The sequence below is a fragment of the Ursus maritimus genome, unplaced genomic scaffold, assembly GCF_017311325.1.
Source record: "Ursus maritimus isolate PB19 unplaced genomic scaffold, ASM1731132v1 scaffold_17, whole genome shotgun sequence".
NCBI classification, from domain to species: domain Eukaryota; kingdom Metazoa; phylum Chordata; class Mammalia; order Carnivora; family Ursidae; genus Ursus; species Ursus maritimus.
The window spans coordinates 34,978,462-35,005,333 of NW_024424119.1; positions in this window are offsets into that span (position 1 = coordinate 34,978,462).

Genomic DNA, 26,872 nt, shown 5'->3' on the forward strand with positions numbered 1-26,872 from the left:
TTTCCTGGTTGCAGCACTGGAGTTCCCTTTGAAAACTGCCCCTCTTCAACTCACTTTTTGTGGTTCGTGGAGGACTAACCTCACTCTCATTCCCAGCAAAGAATCAATGACAAAACCTGGAAATTGGAGCGTTTCATTCCCTCTATCACGATTGATTCTGAAATAGGCATGTGACCAAAGCTATGGCAATGAGTTGTAATTCTGGACTTCTGATGGAACTTTTGGGAAAGAGAAACTTTTTCCCACCAGGACTCTTGAGCCTGTCAACTGTAACTAGCACTAGGGAGAAATGAATTGGGAATGAAGTCAATACAGAGGGAAGCAGAACCAAGAGATGGAGACTCTAGTCCTAATGGCATATTTCAGGCACCTGGTTCTAACGTACCTGAAGTGAGACTACTTATATACCTTCCATGTACAGGGACAGATAGGGTCTCCCTTTGCTCTTGAGAGAGTTTAAATGGGTTTCTGCCACTTGTAATCTATGTAGTCATTGCTCTGTCCCTTCCCTTTACCTTCGATGCCTTCTTCTCATTTCTCCCTGACCACCTTTTATCCTGTTTTCAAGACCCAACCCACACCTCAGCTTCTGTATAAAATCTCTTCCGAATTCTCAATGAAATACAGTCTCTCAGTTTTGAGCTCCACACCTTAATCCTGTCCTTCTTATCATCTGGTTATCATGCTTTGGACCTTGTTCTGAATGTATGAAACTATTTATTGATTAAGTTTTTTAAAAATTCCTGGTGTGGGCAGAATGATCCTTTTTTTTTAATGTTTTTTTATTATATTATGTTAGTCACCATACAGTATTGTATTTAGGGTTAGGATGTGAGGGGATGGAAAATGCTTCAGATTGGAGCATACTTTCATCTGACTTCACCAAATTAGCTCTGATTTTTTAAATAGTATTAAACTCTCAGAAATGTTGTAAGGGCAGTGCAAAGAGCTCCTGTATCTGTCTCACCCAGATTTCTTAGTTGTCAACCTTTCACTGTATTTGTGTCCCCCCCACACGCATACAAGCACATTATCCTTGTTCTTTTTTTAGTCTCTTGAGAGCAATGTGTATATCCCCAAACAGACACAAACCCTTTCCAACAGAAACCCAGCGTACCTTTTCAACTCAGGTAGTCAACATCAATACAGCACTACCGGATACAGGCCCCATTCAATTCTTGCCCTCTCAGCAATGTCTCTTGTTTACTTTGTGGCCCAGGATCCAATTTAGTATCATGCATTGCACTTGGTTTTTATGTCTCTTAAGTGCCTCCTAGTGTTTCTTGAACTTGACAGTTGTGGATGATAAGCCTTTCATTCCGTGGGATGTCCCTCAACCTGGATCCATCCAGTGGATCCTCCTGGTGACCTCCTCATGACTGCCTTATGATCGCCTCCTGACCAGACCCAGGGCATGTATTGTTGGCAGAGTATCATAAATTTTATGCTCTGTTCCTCTTAGTGCATTCCATGTAGAGGTATCTCGTGTCACTCTGCTAACCCTACTGACACCAAGCCTCGATCACCTGGTTAGATTGCTTTCTGCCAGATTTCTCCACTCTAGAGTCAGAGCTTTTATCTTTGTGATGGATAAATATTTTATAGCAAGATACTGCAACCTCACCAATATCCTGTACTTCGGCAAACCTCTACTCACCGCTTTAGCGTGCATTAATATAATCCCTGCTTGAAATAGCCGCCACCATGCTGGTTGTCAGATCCTGACTTTCTATCTTCATCATCCTCACTATATTTATTTAGTTGGCACTTTACTGCAAGGAAGAGCTCCCCTCCTTTCTCTCTCTTCACTATAGACCCTCAAATTCCTATTTTATGCAACAGGTGGTAGTCTGTTACAGTCGTTTATTGTAACGCTTTCAGTATCCTAGATTTGGTCATCAGGAGCCCCTGACTCCAATTTCCTTTTGACTTGTCCACATATTCTTAGAGTACTTTCCTACGTTCTGTTGCCAAAAATTTGGGGGCTCAGCTTTCACTTTTCCTGCCCCAGCCCTGGAGTCAATCCTTTTTCCAAGGGGCCTCAGTTCCTTTCAGTGGAAAATTCTACTTGGAAAGCAAGATATGGAAGGCTGGTATGCTCATTGCTACTGGAATGGTGTTGCTCCTAGGCCCTTTCAGCAGACAGGGGTAAGAAATACGTGCATGTATGTACATACAATAACACACATTTATCTACATTAATAGACACATCTATTTCTATATCTATATAGATAGATAAATATTTTAAAACTAAGCTATGAGTTTACTTATAACTCCAATTCTAATCTAATATCTCACGTTTCTATACTTCCCTTTTCCATATTTATGAAAACTTTTTCTTATTATGTTCACTGTTGACTCTGATATTTTTTAAGACTTGAGAGCAAGGGCTTTCCTTGCCTTTGCATTTCACCTGAGAGCTGCCAATGTGTTCAAGATACAGGGACTCACTAAATCTGCGCTGTCCCTTGGTGACTGGGTCATGTAAAACCTTGGCTTTCACAGTAAAACCTCTGACCGGAGAACTCAGGAGACCAGGAGGCTACTCGTGTGCCTCCCAGTACAGCTCTTCACCTGGCAGTAGACCTTCTGTAACTGGCTTCACAGTCTTCTTAAAACGAGAAATGAAAAAGTATTCTCCAAGTCTCTCAGAGGCTCTCCAGAAACAGGTGCTATATAAATACAAAGTATAATCATTGATGCTGTGTGGGAAATGATTTTCCATCCATCTTGTTCTACAATAGACTGAGAATGTTTTCCAGCATCACTGCTCTTCTCAGGCTTCTCAACAGATGACACAGCTAATACTTACAGGAGGTGTAAGGGTACCGGTCAGAATAAATTACAAACAACCTCCACTCCCAGATGTTTTTCTTTTATTTATTTGACCTTGAAAAAATTACAGCACAACACAGGGAATGCACATGAATCTATCTTGTTCCTAAAAGGGGGTAAAGCTCTCAACTCTGAGACCACGTGGGGTATACCATCCGTGGTGGGACAATAGACAAGCCAGAAGTGTCCCGGTGGCCTCACCCCCAATATCTGCTCTGTCTTTTCCTCAGCTTTTGACGTCACAGAAAATGATGCTCTCTCTTGTTAAGTCTCTTATTTTCAGAAGGAGAAAGTTGATTAGGTTCTGGAGGTTTCTGTAAATGGATCACATGTCTTTCTCAGCATCACATGAGGGCAATAAGTGAAGCTCCAGGATTCAACCAAAGAGTCTTCTCTCTCCATTTATCTAACAGCTGCCTTTGACCTCCAGATACAGGCTTCTTAGCCCATGATTATTCATTGCTGCCTGTATCTCAGTCCATCAGACCTAGAGGTCTATATATGCGTAATCTCCGTTTCTAGCCCTTCCTCAGATCATACAGAATAGCCAAGATGGAAGGACCTTTAGAGATCTTCTTGTCTAACTTCCTTATTTTGTAAATGAGCACACAAACATGAAGAGATTTGTTCAAAATGAGTACTACTCCACTATGTTTTTCTTCCTTTCCCTTGTATTTTTTTTCTCCTGCACTTAAAAGCTATAGCTTGGTTAAGCATCAGCTCTGGGTTTAGTTACTTTTCCAGATACTGCATTTCCTCTATATTTTTATAACTAAAAGGAAATGGCATCCTAACACCCTCCTCTCAGTCTCACACTGCATGCATGGTGCATGCATACACGTGGCATAGTGGAGAACACACCAAAACGCTAATCCTGGCACTGCCATCAACCAGCCTGGTGATCTTGGGGAGGTCTCTTGACATCTCTGACCCTCAGTGTTCTCCTCTGTGAGTGAAGGTATTGAATTAACATATCTATTCACTCTACAAACAAGTATTGAACAAAATAGAAATAACTAGTTTATTTGGTACATGATCTTAGACAAGTTACCAAACCTAGCTCTGACTCAGTTTTCTCATCTGTATAATAGGAATAATGGAAGTACTACATTGCTTTGTTGTAAGGATTGAATAAGATGGTCATGTAAAGCACTTATAACAGTTATTGACACATTTGCCAAGTGCTCAAAAATTGCTATAATTATTATTATTACTATCATTATTATTGCTATTTCTTCTGTGCTTCCAGTCTTAGCTCACGCTGATTCCTCTGCCTGACTTGAGCTTCCTCTCATCTGCAAATCCAAATCCTATCAGGCTTTCAGGACCCAGTTCAAATACGCTTCCACAAAGCCATCCCTAATTCTCTCTAGTTTCTTCCCTGGCATTCTGACATTGCAATCTCACTTGAACATCATGCATTCACGTGTATTCTCTCCATCAAGGCTGCTTGAGTGCAGGCTTTCCCTCTGGCTCATCTTTGAATCCAAGTGCCAGGCATAGAACCCAGCAACTAGGAGGGAATTAGTAAATATTGGTTGAATGAATGAGATATATAACATTGCTTAAATAGCAAGTCTACATGGTTGTATAAATAGTTCTGTTGATTTTACATAAATACAACCAAAAGAGATTTTTTCCAAAACGTTGTTAATGAAACAACTGATGATGTAGACCAAAAAAATCTGCATTGGTGATGCCAGATACTGGTCCTTAGATCAGTTCATTCCAAATTATCTTTGGGATTCTTTAAATATGTAAAAGCCAGGTACCTACCTCCCAAACATTCTGACTCAGCAGATCTTAGTGGCAGTGAAGAACCCATCCCTCCTTCCCTTTGCCCTTTTTAAAGGCTTTAAAAGTGACTGTATGGTAACTGACATAATAAAAAAATAAATAAATAAAATAAAAATGATTGTGATGTGCGGCCAAAATGGGGATGCTCAAACATACACTATGTCCTGACAACTTTCTCAAGATTTCTCCCCAAAATGACTGTTTAAATACACAACCATATAGCCCGAAAGTGTCTTTTTTCTTTTTATGTTCATCACAATCAATAACTTCTCTCCACATTAAGAATCTTCAATGAATGATACCAGCCATTAAGAGGGAGCATATTGGAAAGAGCAGTGTTTTCAATGGCAAGAAACAGGTTCTAGAATAAACTCAGCCAAATATGTATGAACTTGAATAACCTACTTTGCCTCTCTTGGTTTTAATTTCCCCATTTTTAAAATGGAAGCAGTTCCAACAGCAGCGTGAAGTTAGTTTGGAGACCTTTAGGTCAGCTTGGCTATTCAGCAGTCCTGCTTGATTTTGCTAGATACAACTCTGTCCTAAGTGCAAACATCTTGAGGGTATCTTGGAAGCAGGTTGCGAAACACTCGTTTTGGCAGTAGAGGGGCAGGAGCTTTTCTGCATTGTTTGGAAGCAGAATCAACAGCTTTGTGTAAACTGTGCTCTGAGCCACAGAATTCCGCCGAATTCCACTGGTATCCCTTTATGGTCTAGGGGCCGAGAAAATGCTCATTGTAATTCAGCTCAAACCATCTCTATTAGCTTCAACCCTTTTTTTGTTTGTTTGTTTGCGGGTGATAGAAACACAACTCAAGGGGCACCTGGGTGGCTCAGTTGTTAAGCGTCTGCCTTTGGCTCAGGGTGTGATCCCAGAGTCCTGGGATCGAGCCCCACGTCAGGCTCATCCCCTGGGAGCCTGCTTCTTCCTCTCCTGCTCCCCCTGCCTGTGTTCCCTCTCTCACTGGGTGTCTCTCTCTCTGTCAAATAAATAAATAAAATCTAAAAAAAAAAAAAGAAAGAAAAAAGAGAAGAAACACAACTCAAATCATTTTAGGCTAAAAGGATTAAGCAGACTTGCAGCTGAGCTTTGAGAATAGCTGAAATTAGAAACTCGGATGTTGCCAGAGTGTTCTCATCTCTTGTCTCTGCTGCTCTTCACATATTACCTTTATGTGCTCAGCCCGGCTTCTTCCACACAGCAGGAAATACAGCTGATAGTTATATTTTCATCTTTGCCACCAGACAGGGACTGACTTTTTCCTTGTTCCGGTGTGGAAATTCTTGGGGAAGGATTCTGCCTGGCTTAGGTCATGTGTCCACAACCTGAACCAATCACCGTGGAGAACAAATATTCTGATTGGTAACCCTTATTAATATTATAAAATTTAAGGAAGAGGGAGAGCAGTTTCCTCCAGAAAGGGGGTGCTGTTCCCAGAAAAAAGATGGGTCCTGAGAAGGCCAAACCCTCAATTCCCACTGTGCTATCCTATAGGCATTTAGGTAGGTGTGTGTAACAAAAAGGTTGTCAGCTAGCCGACTGCATGGGATACACATCTTGGTTCTGCCACCAACTAGCCATGTGACCTTGGGACACATTCCTCACTCAACTCTCTGCACTGTGATTACTTAAATAAATGACTATCACTTCCACTTGACTAGGGTTTTTTGGGATTGGACAAGAGGTATTATTCATATGAACATCTGTAGAACCTAGTACAAGATCTGGTCCTTTATAATTACCTAATGTATATTTTAAAAAAGCCAGGGGCGCCTGGGTGGCTCGGTCGTTAAGCGTCTGCCTTCAGCTCAGGGTGTGATCCCAGGATCCTGGGATCAAGCCCCGCATCAGGCTCCCTGCTCCTCTGGGAGCCTGCTTTTTCCTCTCCCACTCCCCCTGCTTGTATTCCCTCTCTCACTGGCTGTCTCTCTCTCTGTCAAATAAATAAATAAAATCTTAAAAAAAAAAAGCCAAATTTTTGATGTGGTTTCCTGAAATCAACAATTACTTTTTTTGTTTGTTTGTTTGTTTGTTTGTTTGTTTAGAAAGAAGAGAAGGGAGCTTCAGGGTTGGTGAACACACAGTGATGCTGAGGGAATGGCGTGGCTGCAGGGGGCATGGAAGCTGTGTGCCCCTTCCCCATACCTTGCCCTATGCACCTGGCCGTTCCTGAGTTACATCCTTTTGTAATAAACCAGGGATCTGGTAAAAAGAAAAAAAATAAACAGAAAGGAAAGATAAAGCTAAGTGCATACCATAAAATCCTATTAGAAAGCAATGCTGACGCATCTGCCTTTAAGCTTCCTAGCAGTCAAAGTAAGGATGGAAGATGGAAAGACACTCTACAGTTAGGGTTGCTAGACAGAACAAAAATAATAAGAAGCTGAGTTAGATTTGAATATCTATTTAAAAAAATAAATAAGTTTAGTGTAAGTTGTCCCATGCAATATTTGGGACATACTTTTATCAAAAAAATTATTTCTGATTCATCAAAACTTCAGCTTCATTTGGGTTTCCTGTATCTTATCTGGCAACACTATCTATAATTAGGTTCTTCGTGCCCAAAAGAGAAGGACTAAATCAGTTGCTCAGGTGAAATGGAATTTCTTCCAACACCAGATTTTCCCTTTAATAAAGGGAATTAGTGAGATGTTTAATGATGCTTGATTAACTGTGCTCCCCTAGATTCTCCAGGTCTCAGTTTTCTCCTCTGTACCATGAAGGCTCTTAACTCAGTGACCTACAAGGCCCCTCCTTATACCAACACCCTAGGATTGTTCCAGTCTTGGGTTATTTTGTGCCTGAGCTGTGCTTTTTTACTAGAACAGCCCTATTGCAAGCCCTTTGATTTAGCTAAAGTCTTCACTTCACCAAGGAAGCTAACTGTAGCCACGCTCTGGACGTGACTCTAGCTGGTGGCTCTGAAGCCCACCCTCAAAGGGACTGGAGACAGTCCACTTCTCTATCTCACTCACTGTGCATGTGCATTTTACTGCGGAAAACAGGCCCAGCTGGAGCAGCCGTGGCTGCAGCTTTCCTGAGGGAAGTTAAACTGAGAGCTGGAGTATGAGTGCTTCTCAAGAACCAAAAGAAGGCTCAGGGAAACAAAGCAACTTATCCTGGGTGGCATGACCAGTGAGTCACTGAGCTATAACTCATATCCAATTCAGTAGTCTTTCCACTATTGTAATGTTGTCTTACAGAAAAGCTAACACCCAGAGCCTTGAAGAAGCTTGCTCAGTTTTCCACCCTGAGACCCAAGAATTCATAGAACATGTTGTCCCAGTGAAGGTCTCTGATTTTAGATTCATTCCTTTATCCACAATCTTACTGGGATTTTTTTTTTTTTTTTTTTGAAGCCTGAATGATTGAGAAGGGAGTCTGAAAAATCCTCTCTCCACTCTGGAATCAAACATTTTCTGGTGTCCTTAGACCAGACTGGTGATTTCAGTGGCAAGATGTCAGGCTTGTGAGTCAGACCCCTAGGTTATCACCCCAACCTCTTCACTTGGCTTCTGTCTGCCCTGGGATGTCCTAACTCGGCCGTCACACAACTGTTTGCCTTTCCCCGAAGACAGCACACTCCGCCATACTCCAGGACTTGGATCCCTTCTCTGTCCCCTTCAAGACCTAGCTCCAGTCACAACTTCTGGGAAGTAGTTCTTAATTCCTTCCATCAGATCAGAAATTGCCAAACAGTTCGGAGTGCCCACAGCCCTCATAACACTGGGTGATGATTCTCAGTTTACACATCTTTCCTCCAGTAAATCATGAGAGCCTCACACAAAGTTGTGTTCGTTTGCTCGCTTCTTTTCTGTGTGGGCCAGCATCGAGTGTAGCACCTAACATGAAGCTGGAGCTTAATAATATTGGTTGAAGGGAGGAAAGGGATAAGGGAAGGCAGGGTGGGAAAAAGAAAGACTGTTCTTTGCTGTCTCAAGAAAGAAGTCCACTGAAGTTTTCTTTTTTAAAAAAAATTATTATTCTCTTGGTAACTTCTGTTAACGTTTCATTTGTTTGTAGGCTTTAAACATAGTCAATTTTAATAAGTTCCAATTGCTCTTTAATACTGAAGCATTAGGAGTGTGACTTGTAATTGTCTGGACTGTGCCACGGTATCTGAGCCAGGGCTGGTGACACTTCGGGAGGAAATGTACTGTTGTCTATACCAACTTCTTCTTTGGTTTGTCTCTGTTCTTGTGCTTTCAGGCGTAGGCTCAGTAAGTCTCACATAATTTAAAAATAAATGCAATTAGGGGCACCTGGGTGGCACAGCGGTTGAGCGTCTGCCTTCCGCTTGGGGAGTGATCCCGGCGTTGTGGGATCGAGCCCCACATCGGGCTCCTCCGCTGTGAGCCTGCTTCGTCCTCTCCAACTCCCCCTGCCTGTGTTCCCTCTCTCGCTGGCTGTCTCTATCTCTGTCGAATAAATAAATAAAATCTTTAAAAAAAAATAAAATAAAATCTTTTAAATAAATAAACAAACAAATGCAATTAAAGCAATATGGCAGTGCGTTGGACCAAGCTCTTGGCCCTTCCCATCTGAGCTGTTGCCACAGCTTATTTGCAGTCCATCATTCCCATGCTTCTCCACCCCGGACCCATCCTCTAGCTATACCAGAATGGGTTTGCTTTCTTTTTTTTTTTTTTTAATTGACAAATTTTTTAAAATTTAAATTCAGTTAGCCAACATACAGCACATCATTAGTTTTTGATGTTGTGTTCAATGATTCATTAGTTGCGTGTAACACCCAGTGTTCATCACATCACGAGCCCATCTTAATACCCATACCCTGTTACCCCATCCCCCCACCCACCTCCCCTTCCACAACCCTCAGTTTGTTTCCCGGAGTCAAGAGTCTCTCATGGTTTGTCTCCCTCTCTGAAGAATGGGCTTTCTAGACTCAGTTCTAAACTGCTTGTCTTCATTACTCCCCATCACCTATAAAGTAAACTTTAATTGGAAGAGGAAACCTCAGTGTATCATGTAACACTTCCCAAAGCTTCTTCTCAACTCTGTCCATTCTTGCAATTTTCAAGCCCAAACAAATTACCAATTACCAAACTGTATTAGTTTCCTAGGGCCTCTAACAAAAGACCACAGACTGGGTGCTTAAACAACAGAAATGTATTGTGTCACAAATTCCACAGACTAGATGTTTGAGAACAAGGTGCCAGGAGAGTCAATTCCTTCTGAGGGCCATGAAGACTCTGCTTCAGGCTTCTCTTCTTGGCTTATAGATAGTTGTCGTCTCCCTGTTTATTTACACAGCTTTCTCTCTCTCAATGTGTCAGTGTCCAAACTTCCTCTTCTTAGAAAACACCAGTCATACTGGATTAGGACCCACCCTAAGGACCTCAGTTTAATTTCATTACCTCTGCAAAGACCCCATTTCCAAATAAGCTCACATTCTGAGATACAGGGGATTAGGACCTCAGCATATAAATTTGGGGAGGGGGATACAATTCAGCCCATTTGCTAGGAATTCTTATCACTAACCCTCTAATTTCTACAGATAGAGTTTATAAACTAACATCTTTTTTTCTTCACTTTCCTGGTCACTATTTTCCTTCCTATTCCTTTTCTATTCCTCACAGTCCTTCTTTCAGTAAATGAATGATATTTATTTGTTTCCATACCTGTCTCCCCACCTATCCTTGATCTGACTTGCCATTCTGTTCCCAGTGCCTAACACAGTTTTTGGCACATGGTAGGATAATTAAGGGTTTGAGGAAAAATGAATGAGACATGGTGAGCTGGAGGAAATGACACATCAGCTGAGTCCCAAAGGAAGTCTAAAAATTATCCAAATGAAGAAAATGAGGAAGAGCTTTCCAGGCCTGTCCAGAGAAGTGAAGCAATACGGTACATTTGTGGAACTATTAGTATATAAAGTAGTGGGTTAGAAATTATAGGAAGGGGGCACCTGGGTGGCTCAGTCGGTTAAACATCGACTCTTGATTTCGGCTCAGGTCATAATCTCAGGGTCATGGGATCAAGCCCTGTGTTGGGCTCCATTCTCAGCGCAGAGTCTACTTGTCCCTCTCCCTCTGCTCTTCCCCCCACCCAAATAAATAAACTCTTTTTTTTATTTTTATAATAATATTTTTATTATATTATGTTAGTCACCATACAGTACATCCCTGGTTTTTGATGTAAAGCTCTTTTTAAAAAATTAGAAGTATGGCTAGAAATGTAGGCAGAGGTAGTTCATGAAGGGTCTTGTGAATTAAAGGGTTCTGTCACTATCTTATTCATTCATTTTCTACACACACACATGTATATTATTTACTGACTTCCTAGCACATCACGCTAAACCACCGAGTTTCGAGCAAGGAAGTAACATGATCACATTTATTTATTAGAATTTTAATTTGGCAGCAAGTAAAGATAAATTGAAGAGAGTCAAGACTGGAAACAGAGAGGCCATTGAAAAAGCTGTTGCCCTGGTCTAGGCCAGGGATGTTAAGGGAATGAACCAGGACAAACATGGCAGAGATTGAGAGGAGGGGTGAATCACAGTGATATTTAGAAGGGAAAAGCAGATACATTTGATAACTGTTTAAACAGGAACATAAGGGGGACAAAGGAGAGAAAGAGAAATCCCTCAGCTGGCTGGGTGACTGGGCAGATTATAGAGCCATTCATAGAAGCTTCGAAGACAGAGGAGAAGCATGTTGGCATACAGCTAGGGGTACGGTGGACTTGGAGATAAGATATGGTGGATGACAAAGGTTTATTTGAATTACAGGTGCTCAAGGGATATCCAGTTGGAGAAAGAAGTTAGATGGCCATCTCTACCAGTTTGGAGCTTGAGAGAGGTCTTAGTTGATAGAGTATATTTGAAATCCTGAGAATAGGTCTCATAATCCAGGAAAAGCATACAGAGTGAGGGGAGGTAGGGGCTAAGAATGGGACCCTGGACCTACTAGCAGCAATCCAGCAACTTTGGCTCTGTCCTATTTCTTGGTAACTGTATATTTGGAAGCCTACAAATTCCAGGTTTCCAGATTCATATTGAATACTGCCATCCAGGAGCACTTTAGTTTATGAAAACACATGCAATTAGATCTATGGCTTTGAAGAGTGATGGCCAAAGCAAAAACAAAATAAAATAAAAACTAACCTTTGGTGACCCTATTTTATTCTCTTCATTTATTCTGCTAGTTTCATTCTGTATATTACTTGCCATTCCAATATATTAAAAATATAGTCATTATTCATAAACCAAATGTCCCCTAGGAGCTCATTCAAAATTATAATTGCACCAATTATGTTAAATAAAATCCAGCAGGTGAAGGCTTAAATCTACCTCCTCTCTCTGACTCCATAAAAGAAAAAATGGAAGTCAAATCTTTGCCTGGCAGAGATCCCATCCAACCGTCCCATGAAATGGGAGCACTGGGATCCTCCCCTTTTAGAGATAAAAGCCTGGGGTCATTAATGGACATGGCGCAGTTGATCTTCATAAAGAGTCAGCCAGTTACAAATCCTATTCCATCAAGCTACCAACCTGTGTTCCTTCCTCTCTCACATCTCAGTCCCTGTTCCACTGTTACAGTGTAACTATCCACCTCAGAACGTGCAAGCATATTGCTGACAAGCCTACTTTTCCTCAATAGCACCTATGGTATGCAGAGGTCTTCAGTCTGTTTCTTAACTGTTATATGGCTATTCTTAAATATCCTGTCTAAATTTTCAGTTTTTTCATCTGTAAAATAGAAGCTGTACTGATTTTTCTACTTCATACTCTTGCGTTAAAAACTTTGACTTTGACTGTTCTTCCTCTAGTAAGATCATTGGTATGGTTTCCCTGCTGGGTTAAGCCTTTCTACTTCCAGGGCCTGTGATATCACAATACTTTTGACCCCAAAACCCCACTTCACATTATACTGAGAAAATAATCCAAAAGGAAAAATAATTTATGTGCCAGAGACATGCATTGAAATATTATCTATCATAGATGATATCTCACAATAGGAGATGAATTAAGTAAATATCCATTCAACAGAACTTTACGCAACTCTTACAGTGGTATATTTGTGAATACAGAATGGGGGTGGGAAAGAGATCTCAAATGATATTTCTGTAATAATTATAGCTATGTAAAAATGATATACTCGTATGGATAAGAACTTTAAGAGAACTCCCATAAATAAATTCTTAAAAGTCAAATTCTGTAGTTATCTATTGAGTTCCATATACATTATATGTGATATATACATATTGTTCCTATATATTTTTATATATTTTTAAAATTTTTTCATTAAACCGTGTGTTGTGGTAGGTGTTGTCATCATTGCTATCTCCATTTAACAGAAGGGGAAACTTCACTCAGAAATTCCCCAAGACCAGTTTTAATATTGTTGGAGTAGCGAGATTATGAATAGATTATCATCTTTTTCTTGCGTTTTTCATGAATGATTTTATGTACTTTTTGTTTTAACATTTGGTAGAAAGAAGGATAGAATAATGAGCTTCATCTTGCAATAAATAAAAGATCCAATTCATTTTAAATTCCGTGGTTAGACATGTAAACTTTAGAATTGGGCAGGCTCCTTATTCCATTGCCATGTGGAAAATGCCTTCCAGTTCATTTTGGCAGTGAACAGCTCTCTTCTGTCTCCTGGGTCCTCAGATGGAATAGTCTATTTACCTCACCCTTGTGACTTTTCCCAAATTCACTGACAACAGTGGCCAAAAATCTCTGTTGATCATTAATTGAATGTAAGAAATCAGGTTGAGGACGGAGTTGACTGAAACTATTAGGTTGTAAAATGCAAGAAGGAAAGAGCCCTGGGGCTCTCTCTGTCTTGGTTGGCTCCAGCCCCTTTAAGACTGCTAATATAAACTAGCTCAGTGCATCACTGAGAGAAGACTTGAAGACTCACTTAAATGATTGACCTATTTCTGAGCTCTCTGTTGTTGTAAATTACAAGAATATACTGTGTGCATTTTCAGGTAATTTGATACTATTACCTTAAAATTCACTGGTTCCGCCTCCCCCTTCCCTCCCCTGTTCAAATGGAATATCTGACCTTTTTCCTTGGCAGCCTGCTTCTCTTTTCCAGGTAACCAATGATGATTTTATACCCTGGATGATAATCAATATGTAGAAGCTGTCTTTATTGATTTGGATAAAACCACCAATTATGGCTATTTTGAGCAGAGCTCAATGGGATTAGATGTGATTACATGGCAATGGGGTGTGAGCCCGTCAGCAATGAGGGGCTGCTGTAAGGCTATTTAATTGTAACAGATGAAACGCAAATGGGTGTTCATAACCAGTGCCCACTCAGTGGGCATTATCTCCACCTTCCATAGGACAAAACCTCCAGGCTGGACCACCTAGTCATGCACATTTCAGACAAATACTTAGGACCCTGTGAGTCTGTCTCAGAGACAGCAAAGATAGAATGTCTCAAGGAGAAGCAATGGTGTGCATGAAAACTATTTACTCCAGTCTCTGCTGTGTCATTTACCCAGAAATCAGAAGCAGCAACATTTCCAAGAATAAATGGATTTCAGGCAGATCGGTAAGAATGTCAGGAGGCAGAAAAAGAGAATACAGCAGATTTTTAGCTCAGGCAGACATCCTTGCTTTGGAAGACCCTCCCCCACAATCCACACACATCTTGATGGGCCTAGATTCACTCTTGCCTCTTTGGAAGACTCTTCATCTTGTCTGGAACACACCATCATATTCCAGTGATTAGAAGCATGGACTTTGGAGCTAGCCTGCTACTTTTAGCTAAGTGACTTTATGCAAATTACCAGATCTTTCTGTGCCCAGTTTATAAAAGGATAATAAAAGAAATACTTGGCACTGTACTTGGCCCTCTCTCCCTAGCCTCCATACGCATGGAAAAAGCACTGGAGTCAGAGACCTGAGAGCAAACCTCTGCTCTTTGCACTTACTATCTATATAGCCAATGCCTACTTTTTTTTTTTTTTTCAGCTGCAGTAGTTACCTGATTTAGCAAGGCGATGATGTTGGTCCATAGAAGGTTCTCTACCTGATTATTCTTTTCTTCCTCTCAGTCAGCTTCTGAGTGGATTGTCAAGGCCTCAGGCACCTGGAAACACATATTTCCTCCAGTCATTGAGGGCTTGGTAGCACAAAAAGGTCATAATATTCATAACAACACAGCCATATTCCATTCATTGATTCATTCATCCATTCATTCATTTAAAAGTGTTGATGGAGCGTTTACTAAATGAGGCACTATTCTGTATGCTAGGGCACAGCACTGAGCGAAACAAATGAGGTCTCTGAAATAGCAGGGCCTACTTTCCAACAAAGAGGGAGAGATACTAAACATATGTAAATAAATAAATGGAACAAGATAATTGAAGTACTGTGGGAATAGAAAGCAGGATTGTGTGGCTGAGCGTGATTAGTGCATGGGCATTGGGGAAAGGCTGCTAATTTGATTAGACAGTGCCACCCTGATGAGATGGCATCAAAAGTAAGATCTGAAGGCTAAGAACGATCTCTCCAGGTGAAGTTATGGGCAGCCAGAGTTGCAAAAGGCCATGAGGTCTTTGGAGAGCACCAGAGCCAATCTGGAGAGTCTATGCTAAGTGAGAAGGAGTCTTCTGGAGCAAAGTGCCCCAGCCCCCACGGAAGTCATTAACTCTAATTTTGGGGTTTCTGCAATGATTCAGGAGCTGTCATGACTCAGCTTCTGGCTCACTTATGGTGACTTTTTCAGAGTCACACTGAATGTGGGGCCCAGCCTTCTTCTCATAACTCCTGCTACATCATGCAGCATCACCTGTGTTGGCAGAGTTCTGTCTACTGCCCTGTTCTTCTTCATAATCACCACGCTAAAAAGCAAGAACAGGGATGCATGTCTGGGTGGCTGAAATGTCCCCCTTTCTGTGTGTTGCTCATAGCCCACACTGTAGTCTCGGTGCTCAGTTCCCCCACTAACTCTCACGCAGTAGAGCCTATTCTGCTATCCTATCTTTAGTCCACACAGGCTTCCTGAGAGTGGCACCTAGAACTCTCTCGCCAAGTCTGGAGTCCAGGTCATTTTTAAAGGGTGGAATCATGCTCCAATCTGCATCACCCCTTTCTTTTCTAGTATAATATGAAGGTAGGAGCACAGGCAGGCCTTGGAGTCAGATGGACCTGGGTTTAGGTCCCTCCTTTTCCACTGATAAGATGGATGAACTTGAACAAGGGACATACATTCCCTGTGCATCACCCTCCTCATCTGGAAAATAGAATAAGATTGACTGTACCATAGGTTGTAAAGTACTGGCACATGGCCTGTTATATAAAGAGACATTTAATAATTTTTTGTCATTGTTGTTACTTCTGGACCAAGATATGCACCATGACTTTCTTCTTTTAATGACAGTTCCTTTCCCACTTCCTTTGATGCTAAGATGTAATTTTTTATTCCCTCTGGTTTAGACAAGACTCAGCCTGGGAATTGGCCATCAGCTCAAGTTCTGAGTTACTGATTCCTCCAATGAGGATCACCAGACTCTCATACAAGTAGAGCTCTGAGCACCTGCCCAGCAGCCTCTGAATTTCCAGCAGACGCACAGCCTTGTTCCTTTCCCCAAGCCCCTTATTGCTGAGGAAAAATTAGAGCTCAAACTATACTGGCCACTCTGATTTGTACATATGGGTATGCATTCAATTTATAGTATCAGAAAACGAGCAAGGAAAACCCACTGAAGGGTTTTTTACTTTTTTTCCTCTTGCTTTTCATGTGCCTTTGAGTTGCCAAAGAACATTCTTATGAAGTCAAAATAATAATAATAATAATAATAATAATAATAATAGCATATTTTGCTTTGGGAGAAAACTTCCTATAAACACTGCAAGCTTTTGGAGGGCTGAAAGACAGAACAATTGGAAACTCCAAGTGTTACTTCTGGCCCCATCAGTTAAGGTTGAATTTTCATCTCTGAGATGCAGTGATGGTCTCCCGTGCATGCACTTAAGTCCTATTCATGTGAAGCGTGGCTCAGCTTGCAGCAAAGGTAGAATATGCAATAGGCTCTGTGGTAGTGTTGGAATAGGGTTGATGAGAGAGAATTTTCCGCTAATCCTCTATCCATTCTGACTCCAGCCTACCATTTGGGAGGTGGAAGGAGGATAAAGATTAGGACTCCATGGGTAAGCAGAGATCTGTAGAGGTATCTATGCGAGTCTCACTTCTCAGATAAAAGACTGAGAAATGGATCCTATTTTACACTAAAACTTTGTACTTCTTCAGGGCATCTTGCCAAGAACTATTCAAAAGACAGTGAACATATTAGGAGGAAGGGTCTTCATGACTGAGAAGAACAGGCCCAGCCGTGGAGTAGGTCTCAGTACCTCTGAGAAAGTTGCTTTCACTTTCTGCAGCCATGTTTGGTGTCCATGTCATTGCCAATTTTTTCTTTTAACTAGTTTTGATGGTTTGACCATCAGAGTATACGATCAGAGACTCAACACACTCCACTCAACTCAGCTGTAAAGATAGCAAAATACATTTTTATAATAATATTTTTATTATATTATGTTAGTCACCAAAATACGACATTTTTAAAAATCGACGGATCTTAATTGCATAATGTCTTGGGCTTCCCAAAGCACATTTCCATCTTCAGCTTGTACAATGGGACCAACGAGTCCTCACTAACCATGATATACACGGTTACTGAGAAAGGAAACAAGGCCCATCCCATGCCTGGTTCTCTCTCCCCCTGCTTGCTCATTCAGTTGTTTCAAATGTTATTTCAACAGATGAATTCATTCCAACATTCCCATGGTTCGAGCTACCACCTATGCCAACGGCAGCCCTGCTCCCTCTTCTGTTCTCCAAATGTGGATTACTATCTGCTTCCTAGTCTTACGGACACCTCAAGTCTAGAGCCGAACTCATCCTCTTCCCGCCTCCCTTTGCCTAATTTCTAACGGATGGAATGCTATCAGCACATTTTTACCCACACCAGAAAACTGAGGGTGATTATTCTTCCAGCTCCCTCGCTAACCTCATACAAATGGTTCATAAAACTTACCCATTCTGCCTGTTAATCTCTCTCCAGTCTGTGTTCTCGTCCTGTTGTTACCTTAGCTCAAGCCTGTATCATGTCTTAATGTGGATCGCTGTATCAGCCTCTCACCAGTTCTCCCTGCCTCCATTCTTGTCCAAGTCCAGTTGATTCTGTGCAAGTAAGAGTGACCTTTCTAAAATGCTCTCTGATTGTGTCCCTGCTAAAATCCTTTAACGGCTCTCTGTGGCCCTCAGTCCAAGCACCTTCATTTGGTTGAAAAGGCTTCCACACTGACCCTCCTACGTAGCCTCATCTTTCCTTAGCATCTGCGCACTTGGAGCCTCTGACTAATTCTCTCCCCCTCCGTCTCCTTCCTTCTCCATGCATATGTACATGGCACTCTGGCTTTGGAATTGCCCTCCTTTTCTTCACCCATTTTTCCCTCTCTATCCAGGACTAAGCTTATAGAATATTCTCAAGGGAGTCTTCTATAGCCACTCTCCTTCCTGACTAGACTGCAGCCTCCTGAAAGGCAGGGCTCATGTCTTCCTCATTGCAGAATCTACAATTCTTAGCACAGAGACTCCTACATGGTGCTCCGTGAAACTTCCAATGTTGAATGAGAATCTCAATTTTGATGTGCTAGAGTCAGAAGGCCAACCCTAGAGGCACCTCACCATCTTGCCCAGAAGGCCTCAGAGTCTTCCTGAAAAAATAACTGCCTGTGTTATCCCGGATTCTCCAGGGTCCTGACTTGGGTATGGAATTACATCTCCATTGATTATAGGCTATGAGCCAAGCAAATCTTCCTCATCCTCCAGAAACTCTCAATAGCCCTCTTTTCACTGTGCAGGTGGGATAATCAAGGCAAGAAATACCTTCAGTGGCAAAAAATACCTTCAGAGTCTTGAACAAGTCCATCCTCATATGTTATAAGCTGGAACTTAATAGGAATACAAGAAGCAGGCAACTTGATTAATTTTGAAAGGGAAAATGTTGGTATATTTTATCAGAATTTAGAGAAGAAAGACAAACAAAACACAGAGTGCTAAGCCAATCCCAAACAAAAATAAAACAAAAAGAAAGAATCCTAACAAAATTACTATTAATAACAATATGTCAGTTTACCTCATTTAATCCTCACCACAGCCCAGTCAGGTAGGTACTACTTCTAGCCCCATTCGTCATAGGAAGGATTTAAAGCTCAGAGAAGTTCAATAACTTGTCCATAGCAACACACACTCTAGTGAGCACCAGAGTCGATATCTGAACACAAGTCCTCCTGATGTCAAAGTCAATATTCTCCATCATCAAGTTGTATTGCGTCTCTAAAAAGAAAAATTGAAAATTTCAGGAAGATCATTCCTTTAAGTGTAGACAGTACAATACATAGTAGGAATGGGTTAACTATCTGCTGAATGAGAATGAGCAAGTGAAAAACCCATCTAGAGTTCTCTGCTGATTCATCTTCAGATTTCTTTTATTCACAGAACAGACTTCCCAGGGGTCCTCAGGCCACACTGGATAGCATCTCTTGAGATTTTTTTTAAGAAAAATCTAACCATTGCCTGTGTTGGACATGAACAAGAAGCAAGTACATTGTATTTATTGGTTCTGTAAACACCTGAGGACGTATTATTCATGGGAGCTTTCCATGATTATGCAAATGTTCTGTAGTGGTTCTGTAACTGTCCCAATACAGAAATGGCCACATGTGGCTCTCCAGTGCATGAAATGTCCCTAGTATGGCTGAGGAACTGAATTTCTAATTTTCTTTAATTTTAATTAAAATTTAAAAAGTCACATGTGGCCATTAGATAGCAAAGAAATTTCATTCAACAGTTATTTGGAGAGCACCTACTACATGTCACCTGCTAGCTGTTGGGAAAGAAGCAAAGTAGAAAATAAAGCAACCCCTCACTCATGGGGCTTCCTGTCAAGCAAAGATAGATATCAATCAAATAATTATACCAAAGAAGGTAAAATTACAATGGTAGTGAGTGTTGTGAAGCAAATTTATAGGGTCTGTTGATACCTGGACTGCTCTTAGTGGCCCATGGGAGTTTCCTGAAGGAGGAATGTTCAGGTTGAGCTCTGAGGTGAGACCCTTCCAGGTAGAGGGGATTTGGTGGTAGAAGTTCTGAGGCAGGTGGCAGCATGAGCCGCCAAGGGAACTGAAGGGGAGCAGAGGCCTGGAGTGCTGAGATCATGGGGGTAGCACTACAGGGGGTCATAGAGAGGTGGTCTGGATCCCGCCACACCGGGTCTTAGGAAGCTACATTAAAATTTTCAGTCTTTGTACCAACCACAATGTGAATATGTTCAACTATTTCTAGCCTGAAAGGGGAGGAATGAAAGGAGGGGACATAGTCAGAAAAAATAATAGTGGCTAAGGTGTTGACTTGTTGGAAAGAGGTAAGTGGGTTCAGGGAGACCAGTGAAGAATCTATATGTCAGTGAGGCACTCAGTGAACATGGGAGATAACACCCAATGCCAGGGCATTATATGTCCTCGTGTCCACTCGTTCCTGCCTTCTGTATATGGTAGCTGGTGTGGACAAGGCTGAGAGCCAGCAGAGTGGGCTCCGGGATCCAGTCCTGCCCCCACTTATTAGCTATGTACTCTTTCTACGCTACTAATTCCCTCTAAGAATGTAGTTCGCTCATGTGTAAAATATATCCTGGTAGAATTACTGAGAATTAGGAGGCATAGGGTATGTAGAAAGTAAAATACTACACAAATTCTCATAATCACACCTGTCAGTGTGATTTTTATGTGATTCACCCAAGGATAGGTTCATGGGATATGATGAATGATGAATTGTCCTTTTCTAGAAAGCCAAGAATTATCTGAAATGCAGAATAAGCTCTCTCCTATCCACATTATCATGAGAACTTTAATTAGCTGAAGACACAATGGAATATAAATCAAACATCGAGCCTGTGCTATGCAGCATCCCTGAGAACTTGTGGGTTATCTTGGTCTTTAGATGCCATTCACTTTGGCTACAGCCACTGACTCTGTTCCTTCCACCCTCCTGCCCACTGCTATTGAGTCTGAGTGTTTTCGTGTGTGTGTATGTGTGTATTCTTGTACACAGACATGCACACTCCGGCACATGATTCAGACACCAGCTTCCCAGTTATTGCTCAACATGTGTACCTTTATTAATGTGATATATATATATATATATACACACACACACACACATATATACATATATATATACACATACATAAATACACATATATATCTTCATATTTTTTATTGAAGTATAGTTGATACACAATGTTACATTAGTTTCAGGTGTACAACATAGTGATTTGACAACCTATATGTTATGTTATGCTCACCACAAGTGTAGCTACCATCTGTCACCATACAACGTTATTACAATGCCATTGACTATATTCCAATGCTGTACCTTTCATCCCCATGACTTATTCCTTCCATGGCTGGCAGCCTGTACCCCCTCAGTCCCCTTCACCCATTTTGCCCATCCTTCCACTCCCCTGCCCTCTGGCAAACCATCAGTTTGTTCTCAGTATTCGTAGGTCTGATTTTGCTTTTTGTTTGTTTGTTTACTTATTTGCTTTGTTTTTTTAGATTCTACATGTAAGTGAAATCATCTAGTATTTGTCTTTCTCTGTCTAGCTTATTTCCCTTAGCATAATACTCTCTAGGTGCATCCATGTTGTCACAAACAGTAGGCTCTCGTTCTTTTTTACGGCCGAATAATATTCCATTTTATAAATATATATTTTTTTCTTCTGGATATTTGAGTTGCTTCCATATCATAGCTATTGTTAATAATACTGCAGTAAACATAGTGATGCGTATATCTTTTTGAATTCATGTTTTTGTTTTCTTTGAGTAAATAACTGATAGTGGAATTACTGGACCATAAAAGTATTTCTACTTTTAATTTTTTGAGGAACCTCTACACTGTTTTTCCACAGTGGCTACATCAATTTACATTCCTATTAACAATGCATGAGGGTTCCTTTTACTCCACATCCTCACCAACACTTGTTATTTCTTGTCTTTTTGATTCTAGCCATCCTGACAGGTGTGAAGTAATATCTCATTATGATTTTTGTTTGCATTTGCCTGATGATTAATGATGTTGAGCATCTTTTCATGTGCCTGTTGGCTATATATATGTCTTCTTTGGAGAAATATCTGTTTGAGTTCTTTACACATTTTTAAATTTGATTATTTGTGGTTTTGGGGCTCAGTTGTATAAGTTCTTTATATACTGTGGATATTAACTCTTTATTGGATTTATTATTTGTAAATATCTCCTATTTGATAGGTTGCCTTTTCATTTTGTTAATAGTTTCCTTTGCTGTGCAAAAGCTTTTTATTTTGGTGTAGTTCTAATGGGTTTTTTTAATGCTTTATATTCTCTTGATTAGTTAAAATAATGATATATTTTTTAAAGATTTTATTTATTTATTTGACAGAGATAGAGACAGCCAGCGAGAGAGGGAACACAAGCAGGGGGAGTGGGAGAGGAAGAAGCAGGCTCATAGCGGAGGAGCCTGATGTGGGGCTCTATCCCATAACGCCGGGATCACGCCCTGAGCCGAAGGCAGGCGCTTAACCGCTGTGCCACCCAGGCGCCCCTAAAATAATGATTTTTTAAAAAATCAATGCAGCATATAAATTTCCAATGTTTTATACCTGTGTTCATAAGGAATATGACTTTACCTTAAGTGAGAAAACTGTGCACTAATTAAATGAGTTGGTTTACAATGAGGGAAAAAGAAACCTCTGTTAAAGGAGCTGCTTCCAGTCTAGGATGAACATATAACTAACTTACCATCTTCACCATGGCACCTTTGAGAGTAAAGGGGATGCTTTAATAATTACATCAGAACAATGGGCATAAAGTGGAATCTCCCAGGAAGACCTTGGGGTGGTACTTGAGATGTTCTCCTTTTTCTTTCTTTCCCCAGAGCCATCCTGCCTACAGCTATGAGCATGTTGAATCGAGGGGCTTGGTAGGAAGCCTCCTCCCACTTGATTGGGCAAAACCATTTTTACCCTCTGCTATAGCTTGCACATCTTGCCAGTTCCCACTCTGAATTCCCCTCTGCAATGGACTGAATATTTGTGTCCCCTCCAAAATTCATATGTTGAAATCTTAACCCCTAATGTGATGGTATTAGGAGGAGGGGACTTTGGGAGATAATTAAGTCATGAGGGTGGAGTTCTCATGCATGGGATTAGTGACCTTCAAGAAGGGACCCTAGAGAAATTTCTATCCCTCTTTCTTCCATGTGAGGACACAATGAGAAGTCTGCAACTTGGAAGAGGGCCTTCATCAGAACCTGACCATTCCAATTATGAGAAACAAACTGAGGGCCTCAGAGGGGAGGGGGGTGGGGGAATGGGATAGACCGGTGATGGGTACTAAGGAGGGCACGTATTGCATGGTGCACTGGGTGTTATACACAACTAATGAATCATCGAGCCTTACATCGGAAACCGGGGATGTACTGTATGGTGACTAATATAATATAATAAAAAATCATTAAAAAAAAAAAAAAAAGAACCTGACCATTCCAGCCCCCACCTTAGACTTCTAGCATCTAGAACTGTGAGAAATAGATTCCTGTTTTCTGTAAGCTACCCAGTCTGTGGTACTGTTTTATAGCAGCCCCAACTGACTAAGACGCCTTCCTTTGCCATCTGCTAGGAATCCATCCACCATTCGGGGGTTGCTACTTAGCTAACCTATCTCTGGCCCACAGCTCATTAGGGTGAACCATTTGGAAGGTTACGAGAGAAGAAAATTTAATACGCATACTGAGAATTACTGGCATTGGGGTTTTGTGGGAAGTAAAGGTTGTTCTGTTTCTGCTCTGTGTTGTTCTGGTGTGTGTGTGTGTGTGTGTGTGTGTGTGTGTGTGTGTGTGAAAACCAACGCATTTTATGAAACAACATAGGTATCCTTGTGATAAGAAAACCCACCACACTAAAACATCACTATGACAAAATGCATTATAGTAGCAAATTATTTTTATTTTGCCTGAGTATATAAACTACTAAATTTTTCTGGTTTCTCTAGTGAGTGTCATGCCAATACTTTTATATTGCTCTGGTTCAATGAGACTTATCTTAACTATCAGCTAGCATGTATAGCAGAAAATCTAAAACAAAAATCTGAGGTCAAACAGTATTGTGCTGAAAGCAAACACCTGGCCCAAAAGGCCACAACCTCAGGGTTGTTCAGTTATCCAGGGATTCTCTTGATGTCTACATTTTTGAGTTGAAGAAAACAGTTTTGTGGATTTTTATTTGAATTTTGAAGTAACAGTAGCAGAGAGGCAAGTCTCAAAGGCCCAACGTTGTCTTGGATCCATAGTTTTTAATATATTTCCTTCAGACCATCACTTGGACAAAATAATAACAAACATCCCTGTAAAATCTCACTAAGAGACGATCCCATCAAGTTGACCCCACAAATAGACATGGGCAGGGTAAATGCAAGTTATGTAACAATGCTATCTCATTAATAAAGAATAATAATAAATATCTCATTAATAAACAATGACAAGTCGTCATGATGGCTCTCAAGTCCTCCTCTTCTTTTTTTTTTTTTTTAAAGATTTTATTTATTTATTCGACGGAGATAGAGACAGCCAGCGAGAGAGGGAACACAAGCAGGGGGAGTGGGAGAGGAAGAAGCAGGCTCGTAGCGGAGGAGCCTGATGTGGGTCTCGATCCCATAACGCCAGGATCACGCCCTGAGCTGAAGGCAGACGCTTAACTGCTATGCCACCCAGGCGCCCCTCAAGTCCTCCTCTTCTGACTCCAAATAGAGGCATCACATTTGGACCATCCAGTCCTCAGCTCCTTACAACCGGAAGAGCCTACAGAGACTGTTGTGTCACTCTTTTTGAAGTGTGGGCTGATATTCTAGGATGCAGAGATTTGGAGTTCTTTTCAGAACCTCCTAGGCTTGGTGAAGGTCCTAGAATCCAAGCCATGGACTCATTATTCAAGGGCTTACTCACAGGGGCTGTACAACATAAAGACAGGTCCAGTCCCTCCTACTCCCTTTTGATTTATGCAAGTTACAAATCACTATAATAAAAGAGACACACTGGTAGGTGCAACAAAAGAGAGGTATGCTAGGGGTGGACACTGGGTATTAAGGAAAAGATCATTCACTGCTGAGAGGCCTGGGAGAGCTGCCTGGTGGAGGTGATGTTTCAGTCATACCTTGAAGAACCCTTAGTCTGTGACCATATGGAAATGAGGGGGGGAAACAGTGTGAAATTAGGTGTGGTGGCAAGAAAGCATGGCATGATAATGGGGAATGGTGACCACCATCTGAATTAGAAGAAAGTTTTGCAAAGGATATTCATTTTACCAAATATTTATTTAGACTCTCTGTGTCAGGTTTTGAGGATCTAGAAATGAACAAGACAGGCACACGAACCTGCCTTCCCAGAGCTTTTAGTGTAGTGGAGGAGACAGACAAGTAGGGGAAACAAAGTTAGACCAGTTCCCACAGCAGGCTGGAAGGCCTTTGATATCAATCCAGAAAGTCACAGAATCCCTTAATCTCTACTGAATAGACTCAGTATTCAGAAGAAACTAAGACCAGGATTTGTAGATGTGAGTCCGGTTTTGCCATTACATCACCTGTGTATCCACCAACAGTTGGCCCTGCTCATCCATACTTCTCTTTCCTATGTGTTATAAATAGAGAAAGGATCAACATTAGCTACTTCCCAGCATCTCTGGGATGATGACAGTAGGAAATAGAAGTAAAGGTGTTTTGAAATGTAAAATGTGTTATGCAAATGCATGTTGTTAGTGTTACTATTTCTCTGGTCTCCAGGGATCATATTATAGGCAGTACCAATAACCTCATAACATGGAGAGAGCAGAAATGATTGCTCACAACTGTTGGTGGATAGTGGAAGATAGGGGTATGTGAGCATAGGCTTTGTAGCCACACAGATCTGAATTCAAATCCTGTCTCCACCATCTGCTACCTGCGTATCTTTGGGCAAGACGGAACCTCTTTCTTTAAGCCTGTCTTCTCACCTATAAATCATATCTAATAATATCTTTTTGCTAAGGCTATCATCAGAATAACATTTAAGAGTTCACCACAGTGCCTAATACCCCATACTCATTCAATAAATGGCAATAAAGATTATTTTACTTATGGCTCATCTAACTTTTCTGAGATGATAGGAATAGTGTTATAGAATCGGAATCATAGAAGTAATCTCAAAAAATTTTTTTTCTCTTCCTGAGCATATTGTCGTATGCATCTTGTTCCAGCATTTCTCACTCCAAAAGCTGGGATCCTATTTATGTATTACCAAATTTCTTCTTACACTTAAGCCCATTTTATCTTATTTAATTTCTCTATAGAGTCACATGACTGAAGAAAGAATCAGCTGGACAAGACCAAGACTGAGAGTGACCAGTTGTCCTAGTTTGAACTATGACTGAGGGGTTTCCCAGAACACTGGACTTTCAGTACTCAAACAAGGACAGTCAGGGGGAATTAGGGGCAGTTGGTCACTCTACCTTTCTTAGTGCAGAATTTTGATCTCTGGTAAAGTCGGAAAACCCAAGAACTACAACTCATTACATTCTATTTCCACTACATACAACCAGGAGTAATAAGCAACCAGAGGCAAATGCCCCATACAGACCAGTGTAGTGTATACACTACCACCTTACCTCTTAATTAAGTGTGGTCTTTGGTCAATCAGCTAGGAGCCTTGTGGCATGGGTGCACATTGTTTTGGTGGTTGTTGTGAACTTGGAAGAAAGATCTTTTTCCTTCTATCTCAGATGCTGTTCCAGATGGTGAATCTGACAGCTCAGTGCCAAATGGTTTTTGAATGAACAGTCCATCCTCAGTGTCTGTAGGGAAGGGCTTGTTTTTGTGTCCTATCTTATCAAATCTGGATCAAAATAAAAAGATGGTACCCCTCTTATCTAGGTGACTGCATATGACCTTTGTCTCCACTCATTCAGGCTAAAGTCAAGTTCTTCTGACAATGTCTCTGCCTAATTAATGGAAGTCTTCCCTTCTCTGGCTGGGATGCTTTTAGGCACTTCACCATGTAACTTGTAAACCAAATAATGATGTTTGAAGGTGTTGAGTTTTCCAGTAAGTCTGGATCATTTTTATAAAATTGCTGTTTCGGTTGATGACCATTATTTTTTATGAACTCTAAATAACTTGGGAAGCC